The 11,040-nt window shown below is 39.3% G+C and overlaps 1 long non-coding RNA gene across 2 annotated transcripts in view; it reads left to right on the top strand.

Moving 5' to 3' along the window:
* LOC135419035 (uncharacterized) overlaps window positions 1–7,947 on the top strand; it is a 37,871-nt gene extending 29,924 nt beyond the window's left edge. Inside the window, exons 5-6 of one of the 2 annotated variants that reach the window (XR_010432791.1) lie at window positions 2,390–6,491; window positions 7,867–7,947. This is a non-coding gene — a long non-coding RNA (uncharacterized LOC135419035). Of the gene's footprint in view, window positions 1–2,389 lie in introns of both variants that reach the window. The other variant, XR_010432790.1, reaches the window with a different exon arrangement.
* The last annotated feature ends 3,093 nt before the right edge of the window (window positions 7,948–11,040 follow it).

Consider the following 11,040-nt stretch of genomic DNA (forward strand, 5'->3'; position numbering starts at 1 on the left):
AAAGGGTTTAAAGACACTTTATTGTTCACAGGTTTTTAAGTATTGAAATATCTGGAATTTTGGGAGGTAAATGACAGTGGGTCTGTCTTGTTCTCACTTGTACCTGCAGTGTTGCTGCTCTGTCAAACTGCATCACTGAAGTTACAGTTCTCACACACTGTTAAAGGCCCATCCTTCAAAGTATTTTTACATTTAGCTTCTCTAAGCAAAAAAGGAATTTAGATACCCAAATAATCTTTAAGATCTGAAAAATTCAAGTGTGATTCTGGAGACTCTTGTATGTGTAGAACCTGTAAATATGAGGCACTTTTCTGGACTTCTTCTGGTGGCTTTTATTTTAAGAAACTCTGCACATTATAAAACCTCCCTTCCCCAAATCAGCCTCTTAAATTGGATACAAGAAGGTTGGGCACCTTGTATTTTGCTGTGTAGCTCTTTGTGAAGAGCAATGTAAATCCTTATCATCAGTCTGCAGTTGTTATATACAGGTGTATATATACTGTAGAATGCCAGTGCCCTGTTATGTAGAATACATAGGACAAGGGGAAAGGACCTCAAGTTGTGCCAGGGAAGGTTCAGGTTGGATATTAGGAAAAATTTCTTCACTGAAAGAGTGGTCAAGCATTGAAACAGGCTCCCCAGGGAGCTCCCAGGTGGAGTCACCATCCCTGGAAGTGTTTAAAAAAGGAGATGTGACACTTTGTGATATGGTTTAGTGGGTGTGGGGATACTTGGTTGAAGGTTGGACTTGAAGATCTTGGAGATCCTTTCCAGCCTTAATGATTCTGTGATACTCTTACAGGCTGCTGACAACCTGAATCCTGTCCGGTTCCTGGTGATCCATTCCCAACATGGAAGGGTCACAGTGCAGGCAGTGTATGTTGTGTCAGATGTGAGCTGAACTGTGGGATGCAATACAATGCCTACAAAATACAAGCATTATTTCTCTTGTAAAACTTATCCTCATAACCTTCCTAAGCAGCGTTTGATTCTTCTGCATGCATCCTAGAAAAATTATTAGAAGTTCTGAAAAAAACCCATAATATTTTCACATCTTTTGGAATTTCTGCAGTGAAAGTCTTCAGACTTCAGGCTGGTTACTAACAGCCCAATGTGTATTTGAGGCTGAAAAAATAATAATGTCACTTCTTTGGAACGTGATCTAAAGTTCACTGAAGTGAACGAAAAGGCTCCTGTTGGTTTTAAGTGGATCCAGCCTTTACACGGTGAACAGAAGACGTGTGTCTCTTCTGCTTAAATCTGAAAATGTTATTGGTAATTTGTGTTGATAGAAAGAGCACATGGTAACTTCCTTTCTGCATTTATATAACAGGAGGCAAAAGCCTCAAGTTTGAAAACACTGAGGATGCAGTTGCCTATTTCCAGCACGATGAGAGACACAACCAAGAATTGGTTTTAATAATATTTGATGGAAGGCAAAGCATTAGACACTGGTTTCCTGTTAGGTAATGGATTTCTGTTGCCATCCCACCAATATGACAACCTGCCACTCCTGGTGAGCTGTGTCAACTTCAAGCTTGCTAAAGAGAAGATGGTTCTTGCTGAAACACCTATGTGGATGTTTTATTTATGGGGTTTTTTTCAAGTGATTATTATACTCTCACTAAAACCACCGAGCCAACGAGTGCTGGTGAGATTATTAAGGAATCCACTGCAGATGAACCAAGCAGGTGTGGCAGTCTGGGGAGGTGACTGTCCCTGGTACAGCTCAATAATGGAGTGACTAGTAGTGGCTTTGGCAGTGCTGAGTTCATGGCTGGACTTGATGATCTTAAAGACCTTTTCCAACTTAAACAATTCCATGATTCTATGACAAATGTTTGGGGGTCAGGGGTAAGTTGTCTACAGAACTGACAATGCATAACTGCTATTGCTCCCCTGGTGTGATGAACAGGGTTCCCTTGGGCTGGAATTAATAAAGGAGTAATAAGAGAAAAGCAGCAAATGGCTGCTACAATGATCTGTGATGGACCTTGTATTTTTAAGAAATCTCTGTGTCAATGTGTTTGCAAAGGGATCTCTTCTACAGCCTTGTCTACAGCTGACATTTTGGAGAACAGATTCTTCAGGACTCATTTAAATTCATTTTGATGCTCAAATAAGTAGGGCTTTTTTTTTTTTAAATGACATAGCATTCATAATATTATGAAAGCCATGCACATTATTGCATAATAGGAAATTGTGCAGGAATGAGATGGCTGGAGCTGCTCATCTGTAATAACATGATGTTTCTTATGTCCAGTTCCTGTTTTACATTAATGACTTGATTAAAATTAACAGAGTTGCTCTGGATTTTCACCAGTATTAAAACAGGTGAAAGCAAAAGCAGGAAGACCAATTGACTTTTTATTTTTCTTCTTTTCTTTAGGTATGCTGCTTGAACTTGCTTCTTTGCAACACTTAAACAAATATAGAAAATTAATAGAAATATCAAGACACTGGAAAAAACAACATCAAAATAGAATTCTTATGAACTGATGAGCTGAGAGTTGAGCTGGTACCGGCAGAGTGGGATCAGTCAGTGGTCAGATACCATCTGCTGGATTTCCATATTTTTCAGCCATCTTTAAGACTGATTCCTTGTGTTACATGAGCCAGAGGGAGCCTGGAACTACACAACCTGTTGTTAAAGAAACTTGCACCATCACCAGGCATCAGCTCCAATCTCCAGAGGCCCAGTCTCCAGACAATCAACTCGTGTGCTGTTAGTGCTTTGTTTCTCTCACTTCTCCTGTGTACATATGAAACTGTCGAGCTGAATTACACTTTATAAGGTGATAGGGAAAAGATCTAACATTTATTTTTCCCTCTTACTAATTTTTACAGTGTGGGTAAGCTAATTTTTGCAGCCTAAAAACCAACAAAGCAAAACAAGCCCTGCTATTCTTGACATCTTTCAGGTAAACAAGAAAAGCATTTGACATCATTTGCAATTATTATCACGTTTTAAAAGCTCTGCTTTCATAAACAGATGAGGCATGACAACAAATGATGCTTATTGAAATCTAAATTTTTACATTAAATACACCAAATGAGCACAAAAGTAGAATTTAAAGCCTAGGCAGAAGTCTGGGATCACCTTCCAAATCCCATTTCCCGCTGTTTTAAGGGGGAGTTGAACGTCGTGCAGCCTCACGGTAGAGAACAATGTTCCCTATTAGTGCAGATACTTGAGATCTTCTCTATGATTCTTGAAAAGGGGGCCAAAAGCAGTGATTTTCTTGCTGTTTCACTGTCCACTGTGTGGACACCATTACTTTCCAGCCATATAAGCCTTTTTGATAATGGACAACAGATTCCCAAGAACTGCTCAAGCTCCTGGGTGTGTGTTCCCTATGGCAGACAGAGTGTGCTCACTTCTGATTCTTCAGAGTAAGAGATTTGCAGTTTCTGTGCCAAACCAGTCAAACCTCACATCTCATTTCGTTCACTTGAAAATGAAAATTGTGAGCTGTACACAACACTGGTGTTTCTGTTCCCTGCCAGCACTTCGACGCATCTGACAGGAAAGTTCCCTCTATGGAGTGTTTTCTGCCTTGGTGAGTTCTTTCCATGACATTGCTTGAAAAATCCAGGTTTGTCGATTCCTTTGTTCTATTATATGCCCTGTAGCTGGTTCCACACATTTATTGCCTGACTTCTTCCTATAGTTTTAAATGTTCTTGTATTGTACCATTTAGTAAGTAAGTCCCTGCTAAAGTCAGAGCATAAAGCTTGTTCAAGGTGCTTACATTCCTTGAAAAGAGCCAGGCAAGCATTTTCTCTACAAATGAGAATTATTCATCAAATTTATTCCACCTGGGGTTTGTATGTGTGCATGCATTCTTTGTTAAGTATTTTAGCAAATATTAAAATCCCAGGTAGGTTAAGGGGATCAGCAAAATTCCTGCCAGTATTAAATGAATATTTGTGCAGGGTGAATTTTGAGTGTGCTGTGTAAAGCTTATAATGCTTAAGACTATATTCTTCTGCTAAATGGTTAAACTCTGCCCTAAGAACAATTTGTCCAGAACAGTAGGAGAGCAGAAAAGAAGTGAGTTACTTGTAGTGAAGAACGTGCAACCATAGGGAAGGATTATTTGGGAAATTATAATAGGCAGTTGAAGTCTTGGAAGCATTCAAGAGACTTCACTACTTCCAATAGCAAATTGTTTATGGAGAGAAATAAAGCTAAACCTATCCAATTTTTTTCAAGTAGCTCTGATAACTTGTAAGGTTTGTGTCAGACTCTAAGTAGAAAATTATCACCAATTGTATTCCAAAGAAAGCAATAAAAGCTTAGTAAGAGGAAAGCAATGCTGAAGCTTCTTCAGTCAGCTCAGTAGCTTTAATTGCTATGCTTTTTTTTTTTTTTTGAAGGATATTTTTAAAACTCTGAGCCCATTTTCTTTTCTGTGGAAATATTGCAACTCATCTACAGTGTTTTCTTTTTGGTTCATCTTGTTCTCGTCTTTCTCAAACTTACACTTTAGCTGTGTGCCTCTGGCTATTAACCCTGTGGATTTCTTTCAAATATGAGAAAACTTGATTCTCAAAAACCACCACAGTGGGAAAACATCCCACTTAGCCCTTGTTTTAATGTCAAAGGGGAAAGCACCTCTGTCCTCTTATATTGTTGAGAAGGCACAGCAGCTTCACTTCTCAGTCAACAGCCTTGGACAGACAGATAGCCTCATCCTTCTTCTATTTTTTGTCCATCTTTCATACCAGGAGGCAGGAATTTCTCCTAAGAAAGAGAGAATGTTCTTCATAAGCTTATGCCCCATGGACAGTCTGTGGTTTCTTAAGGGCCCTGCACTATCCTCATAGAGGATACTGGATGTAGGAGCATAAAACCTTCCTGGGGCAGGCAGATTAGAAAGTTTTTCGTCCCCACTGGAGTTAGAGGCCAAGGGAGATTTTACTCAGTGGAATGGGCTGTGTTTTACCATCGGTATGATGTGAAGAAATATATCATTAAGCTGGTTTTCTACTCACTGCTTTGATCATGGTGGCAGGACAAAAACATCTCACTTGGTAGTTTGAGTGTTCTTTCACCCAAATTTAGTCTCGCAAATTGGAACTCCATAGCCTTTTAAGCACAAGCTTTTCATCAGAGGACTGGAAATGGTTACTTGTGCCACTTAGATTCCAGGCAGTCCTGTTAAACTCTAAAATAGGGAATGGCAGAGCCTTTGGATCAGCTGACATGCATTTCAAGCTTTTAAATCTGCAGGGGGAGGAAGATTCCTCCTATTCCAAAAGCACAGACACACTTGCTGAGTATCAGAGAACCTCTTCCAGGCCCAAAGTGCAGGCAGGTTTGCGGGTGGAAGGGTTGGATCCTGGTAGGGTCCCTCTGGATGCAGCAAAATAAAACACTCCTTCATGTTCCCATGAGGATCTGAAAGTTTTTTCTAGTTAATAAACTTCCTCTGTCCAATTTCATTGATCTGCATGGACTTGCCAAGGTGAAGGATCTTTGTTTGCAGGCTTTTAAAATCAGCTAATTTATTTGGGTTCTTTCTTTAAAATTCTCTGCAGCTGATTATTACCCGGAGTCTCAAAAATAGACTCACTGCTTTGGGATTTGGGGGGAAAAGTGAAGCCTATATCTTATCCATAACTGTGTAATGGTGTCTGAAAATTTGTATTTTTAAAAAAAAATGTTTTTAAAAGGAGCCTCATGATATTGGGAGGTTGGATCCTAATAGGGCAGAGGGAAGGAGGTGGAGGGGAGCAGAATTCAGGGAAGACTGTGGCATAAGCTTTCCCTTCTGTTACCTGGAGGCACATTTAAACCAGCTGTTGCTGTATTAAAGAGGGGGTTCTTTAACATCTAAGATATATGTTTAAAAATATAATATATTTATTCGGACAATATATCTGAGTGTTTAGAAATAGCACCCTCTGCTTTAAATCCTTCTCAAAGGTAGAAATGACTGGAACTTTTCTCTTGCCATCTCAGCTGGCAACAACCCATGTGATAAGGACACCATTACTCCTCGTACAGGTGAGGAATTCCCAGGGCTTGGTGTCCTGCTCCACCAGAAGCTTTGGCCATGGTGCACAGTCTAGGTTTGTGCTGTCTCCATACCCTGATGTGGATGCCAGTCATGAAACCACTTCTTTTGCCCACCTCCATCTGGCAGAATGAAGCTGAGGGACCAGGTCCCCATGGTAGGCGTTAGTGAAACACCAGTGAAACCAGTGGGACTGCTGGTGCTAAATCCAGAGCCCAGAGCAATATTTCAAGTGGGAGCAGCCAACATGATCAATTGAAACAGTGGGCAATGCAGGACCTCAGCTCTTCCCTTGCTCCCCTCCCCTCATATTTATAGGTTTCTAATTTCCGCTGGATAATGAATATCACTCTTCATTATAATTATGTTAAAAGGTACCAGCACGATGATTCAGAAACCCTTGAAGATATAGTCATATTTTCAGCAACAGATGGATTTAACACTGCAGATGGAGTGTTAAGAGTGCAGGTAATAACAAACTCAGCAATGTACTGTACTGAAATATAATTGGAAAGTATTAATCATATATTGGTTACTTCAGCTTCACTAAGTAGATGTTTAATTTTCATCAATCTTTTTACCAGATTCCCGGAAAGATTTCTGTGTAGACAGAGTGTGGCTTCTAGGTGAAACGATTGCCCAAGTTATTAATGACCAAGGCTTTGATCTTGCAGGCATGTGCCCATGGCTTACCCAGGCATGCAGAATAAAAATCATTTGTGTTAATAAGGCTGTCAGAGGGGCCCCATTCATATGGCCCAAGCTTCAACTGGTGACTAGTCAGTAGTAAAATCCAGACCCTTCTCTACTTGGAGGCTGCTGGAAACCCGCCAGCAGGAATGGCTGGCTGCAGGATTTGGGGCAGAACACAGCAATTTGAAAAGCCCCATTTATAGAAGTGAACCATCAGTCTAAGCCTTTGCAGGACTGGTAGTTATAATGTAGGTTAAACAGGGGTTTTTTTTGCCATTCCTTATTATTTTCTCTAAGTACAGTCCTTTTGGAAATATCTACATCCAGAGAAATGTCTGCTCTGTTCCCATAAACCCTGTCATCTTGCTGGTTTTTTAATGTGCCTCTTCTTAGAGGTTGTATTGGAAGCCTGGGTTATTCAGGGGAGGTTTTGCTCTGAGCAGACCATGCAAGACCAGGGTAATCAGTGATGCCTTGTTGCATACCATGACTCTGATTCTTTAATTAATGCTATTTATAACTAGGATATCATCTGTAGGATCAGAAAGTGGTCCATGCTCCAGTGTGCCAGCTGGGGACATGGGGAATGGGGACTGTGGTAGGGCACAATTCCAGCTCATGCAAAAATCTATTTCACAGCAGGAATATAGAATGTAAGTTTTGGTGATAATGGAAACATTACTCTTTTGAATGTATTTCTGTGGATGGTTTGTGTTCACATTCTTCTCTGTGGGCTCAGGCAGCTGGTGAGCTGCGTCTCCATTGATTTCATTACAAGCCTTCTTTTTCCTGGTGGGAGTTCATAGCCATGGTATTCCATGATGACTATAGACTGATCAGACTTGTAAACAACAACATCATAAGCATTGAATTTCAAGTCCAATTAAATGCTTTGGCTGAATGCTTTGGTCTTCCCCTGAACTATTTCATTTTCTAGCTATCTGTGAAGCTTGAAAATGTAAAGAAAAACTGGAATTATCTCTGGAAAGTTGACTTTCACTTGATGGCACAATATCTTTATCTTGGCTGATAAGGAAAAAAGATTTGCTAATAAAATCCAACAGACTGAAAATAAAATTGATCATGACTAGAAACCACAGGTGAACATGTTTAATAATGCAAAATTAATGTGCTGTCTACTTTCTGACAGGCATTTTTACGCCAGGGAGATACAAAGAGGTACTGATCGATTGACCATGATAATCAAATAAAGGTCTGTGAGTATAAATGACTCTAAATACGGTGTCTCTTTAGGGGTACCAGTTGAGAGGACTTGTTTCTAACACAGGCCCCACACGTCCATGCTGGTAGGATAGACTTCATCTGACTGGCAATGTGTGAACCCTCATTAGCTCTTTTTTTTTTCCCTCCTTACTTACGAGAATTTGTTGAATCAAAAATTATTTAAATTGTCAAGTGTCTTGGTTTTGATGTAAATAGTATGTTTTAAAACTTGTTCTGCATTTGCAGCACGGAGTTCATTCTGCTTGGGAGAGGTTCAGTCTTAGCTTTCACCAGCAGGACAGGACATTTGGTACTTGTTTGTGAGAAACAGGTGGGTAAAGCACTGCATAAACACTTAATAATGTAATTTAATACAAATTAAGAAGCTGTCTAGATCTGTAGAGAAGATACTGGGAGGCAATAGATTCCTTTTAATAAGTCATATCATACTTTGCTCAAAAAGGCTTATGTTCCAGCTCAACCAAATGGCATTGAGCAAAGGGGTGTAACTTAAATCACTGGGACCTGTGAAAGCTGCAGAGCCTCTGTTGCCTCCCCATTGTCATCAGGACTTCTACCTGTCCCTGTTTGCCCTGCGTCATCTCAGCATATGCTGCTTGATCTTTCCAATTACTGTGATGATGTTTTTAATTTGTGATTCATGACAAAGTGCTTTGGATGAAAATTGTAATTCAAGTAAAATCACGAACCACATGCTTTATGAAGGCATTTTATTTGCCAGTTCAGGCTGTGTGAAGTTTGCTGGGTGTATCAGAAAATAAAGGTAAGTCTCTTGTACTTCAAAACTTGATAAATTATTGACAAAGGAAAAATGCCCTGAGTTAATCAATCTGATGTTTTTTCACCATTTGTCCCTTGAGGATTTAGATGTAGTGGATTGTGCTTTAATGCTGGTCTGCTCTGATCATTTGCAAGAGCGAAAAAAAACATTCCTGCATCTCAACTCCTCATCAGTGTCTGAACTTGAATGAATCGGCTATTGAGCTAAAGGACATGAAATATAAATTGACACCAAGAAAATGTCCTCCCTGCAGCTGCAGAAGCAGCTATGGTTTTCAAAAGCTGATTTTTTATCCCTTCAAAGACCAGTATTTTTGGTCACATCATCCTATTCAGTAGCTGGTCTTTCTATAAGAAAGTTTGGCCTAAAGGTACTGTTTTAATACTAGTTTTAAAAATTTATTAAAATAAGTTGAGTGAAATATTGTCTTAATTTCAATTGTCACTTTTGGCACTTATTTAGAAAGGAAAATCAGAATACAAGCCACTCTTTTTAAATGTTGCTCCTGTTTCTTCCTTGTTCATTACCACAAACACAGCATTTAGTAGTCTCAGAGAGTAATTTAAAAATAAAATGAGTATTTTTTTATTCTGAGACTTATAGTTCAGTAGCTTGTGTTGCAGAAGAACTCGTGTCTGGGGGTCAGGTGGTTTCATTTGCTCACCTTGGTTTTGTTAGCCTGGAACACACACAACTGTGCAATGACATAACACTGTAACTTATTGCACAGATATCCTAATCAAATACTAAATAGTCTGTTTTGGGAAGTGATTTCAAACCATTTAGATTTCTGATCCTGCACCCTAGACCCCTCTTCTGCACTGAATTACCTGAAATAAACTCCTTCAATGCAGGTTGCCCAATTATCCTTCTGTCTTGTGTGGTGCCATTTTTTCAAATGTTATGTTTTGTGGGCAATTTCTTTGCTATGCAACTTTCCTGACTTTACTTTGTGCTAAAATACACAGGGGAACATGAGACAGTCTCTCCCTGCTCCTCTTCTCATGCATGCTTGGAGAAATGAAAACATAGTGAAAGACAATCATCTTGTAAAATGCATTCATTATACAGGGGAGATAAAAAGAAACGACTTGTTTGTTGGTATTTTGGAGATCTTTTTGGAGATGTCTCCATGCCAGACCTGTGATCATTCAGTTCTCTATCACAGCAACTACTCTGCTGTAGCACAGATATCAAACTTATTATCAAACTTAGATCATTGCTAGGTCTTCTGTAAGTGGATGTCTCTTAACTGCTCTTCAATAATATATATCTACCTTGAGATCAGCTGCATCGAGCATTTGTGGGAGCTAAGTCTTTCCCTCTTGGATCCTCTAAAATCTATTCCATAAGATCCCTTTGATTTTCTTGACGCTTTTTAGTATTATTTTCCTAAAGATGCAGTTTATTTGGGGCATGACAAAAAGTCACTTTGGTACAGCACTGAGACCTGCTCAATTTACAGGACTGAATCCTCTATGCAAACATCTTTCCTTACATAACTGATATTTCTTATTTTAATACAGTACATTTTTAAAGCTGAACTTTGAAGCTGATCCCTCTCTAATGCTTGGTGGCACTCCCTAGCTAAACAGAAGCCTTTTATTATTTTTAAAGGATTTGTACACTGTCAGAGGAACAGATGTATCATGCACCTGTAGTCTCCACTGGGAACCATTTTTACTGCTACTGTTTAGAACTGTTCAGAAAATTTTCGAACCAACTTTGTGATGAGAGAATAGACTTTTATGTAAAAAAGCTTGAGCGAAAAGCATCTGCTTTGTATGTCTAGTTTGGTTTTATTTTTTTTGCTAGAACTAAAAATTGATGTACGTCTTTTGACTTGAGAATTTCTGTTCAAAATACCAACATAGCGTGGAAAAGGGAGATGGAGAAGATTTATCTGAGGACTTGTCAAAATTCTGTCCAGACATGGTGATGACAACTTCTGTGTTTTAGCTACTTATCATAATTTGTTGATGTTTTAGATACTCTTGTTTGATATTTGTGTTCATATGGCTGAAGTAAATGGCTTATTTGGGGTTTATTCCATATTTTGCCATTGGCTTTAATTTTCCAAGACATTGGCCAGTTTTTTTCTGCTTTATTTTAGGAACTGGTGGATGAGGGTAATGGGCTGGAGTAAGCAAGGCAATTTGGAGACCCTTTAGCCTTAACTCTGAGGTGCTTAGTGCTCATATCTCCAATCAATCATGAATTTCCAGCATGAATTAAGTGCTGCCTGTTGCAGAGCACTGGGCAGACATCATGAGGACATAGAATCATGGAATAATTTGG

The sequence above is a fragment of the Pseudopipra pipra genome, chromosome 9 (genome assembly GCF_036250125.1).
Source record: "Pseudopipra pipra isolate bDixPip1 chromosome 9, bDixPip1.hap1, whole genome shotgun sequence".
NCBI lineage: Eukaryota > Metazoa > Chordata > Aves > Passeriformes > Pipridae > Pseudopipra > Pseudopipra pipra.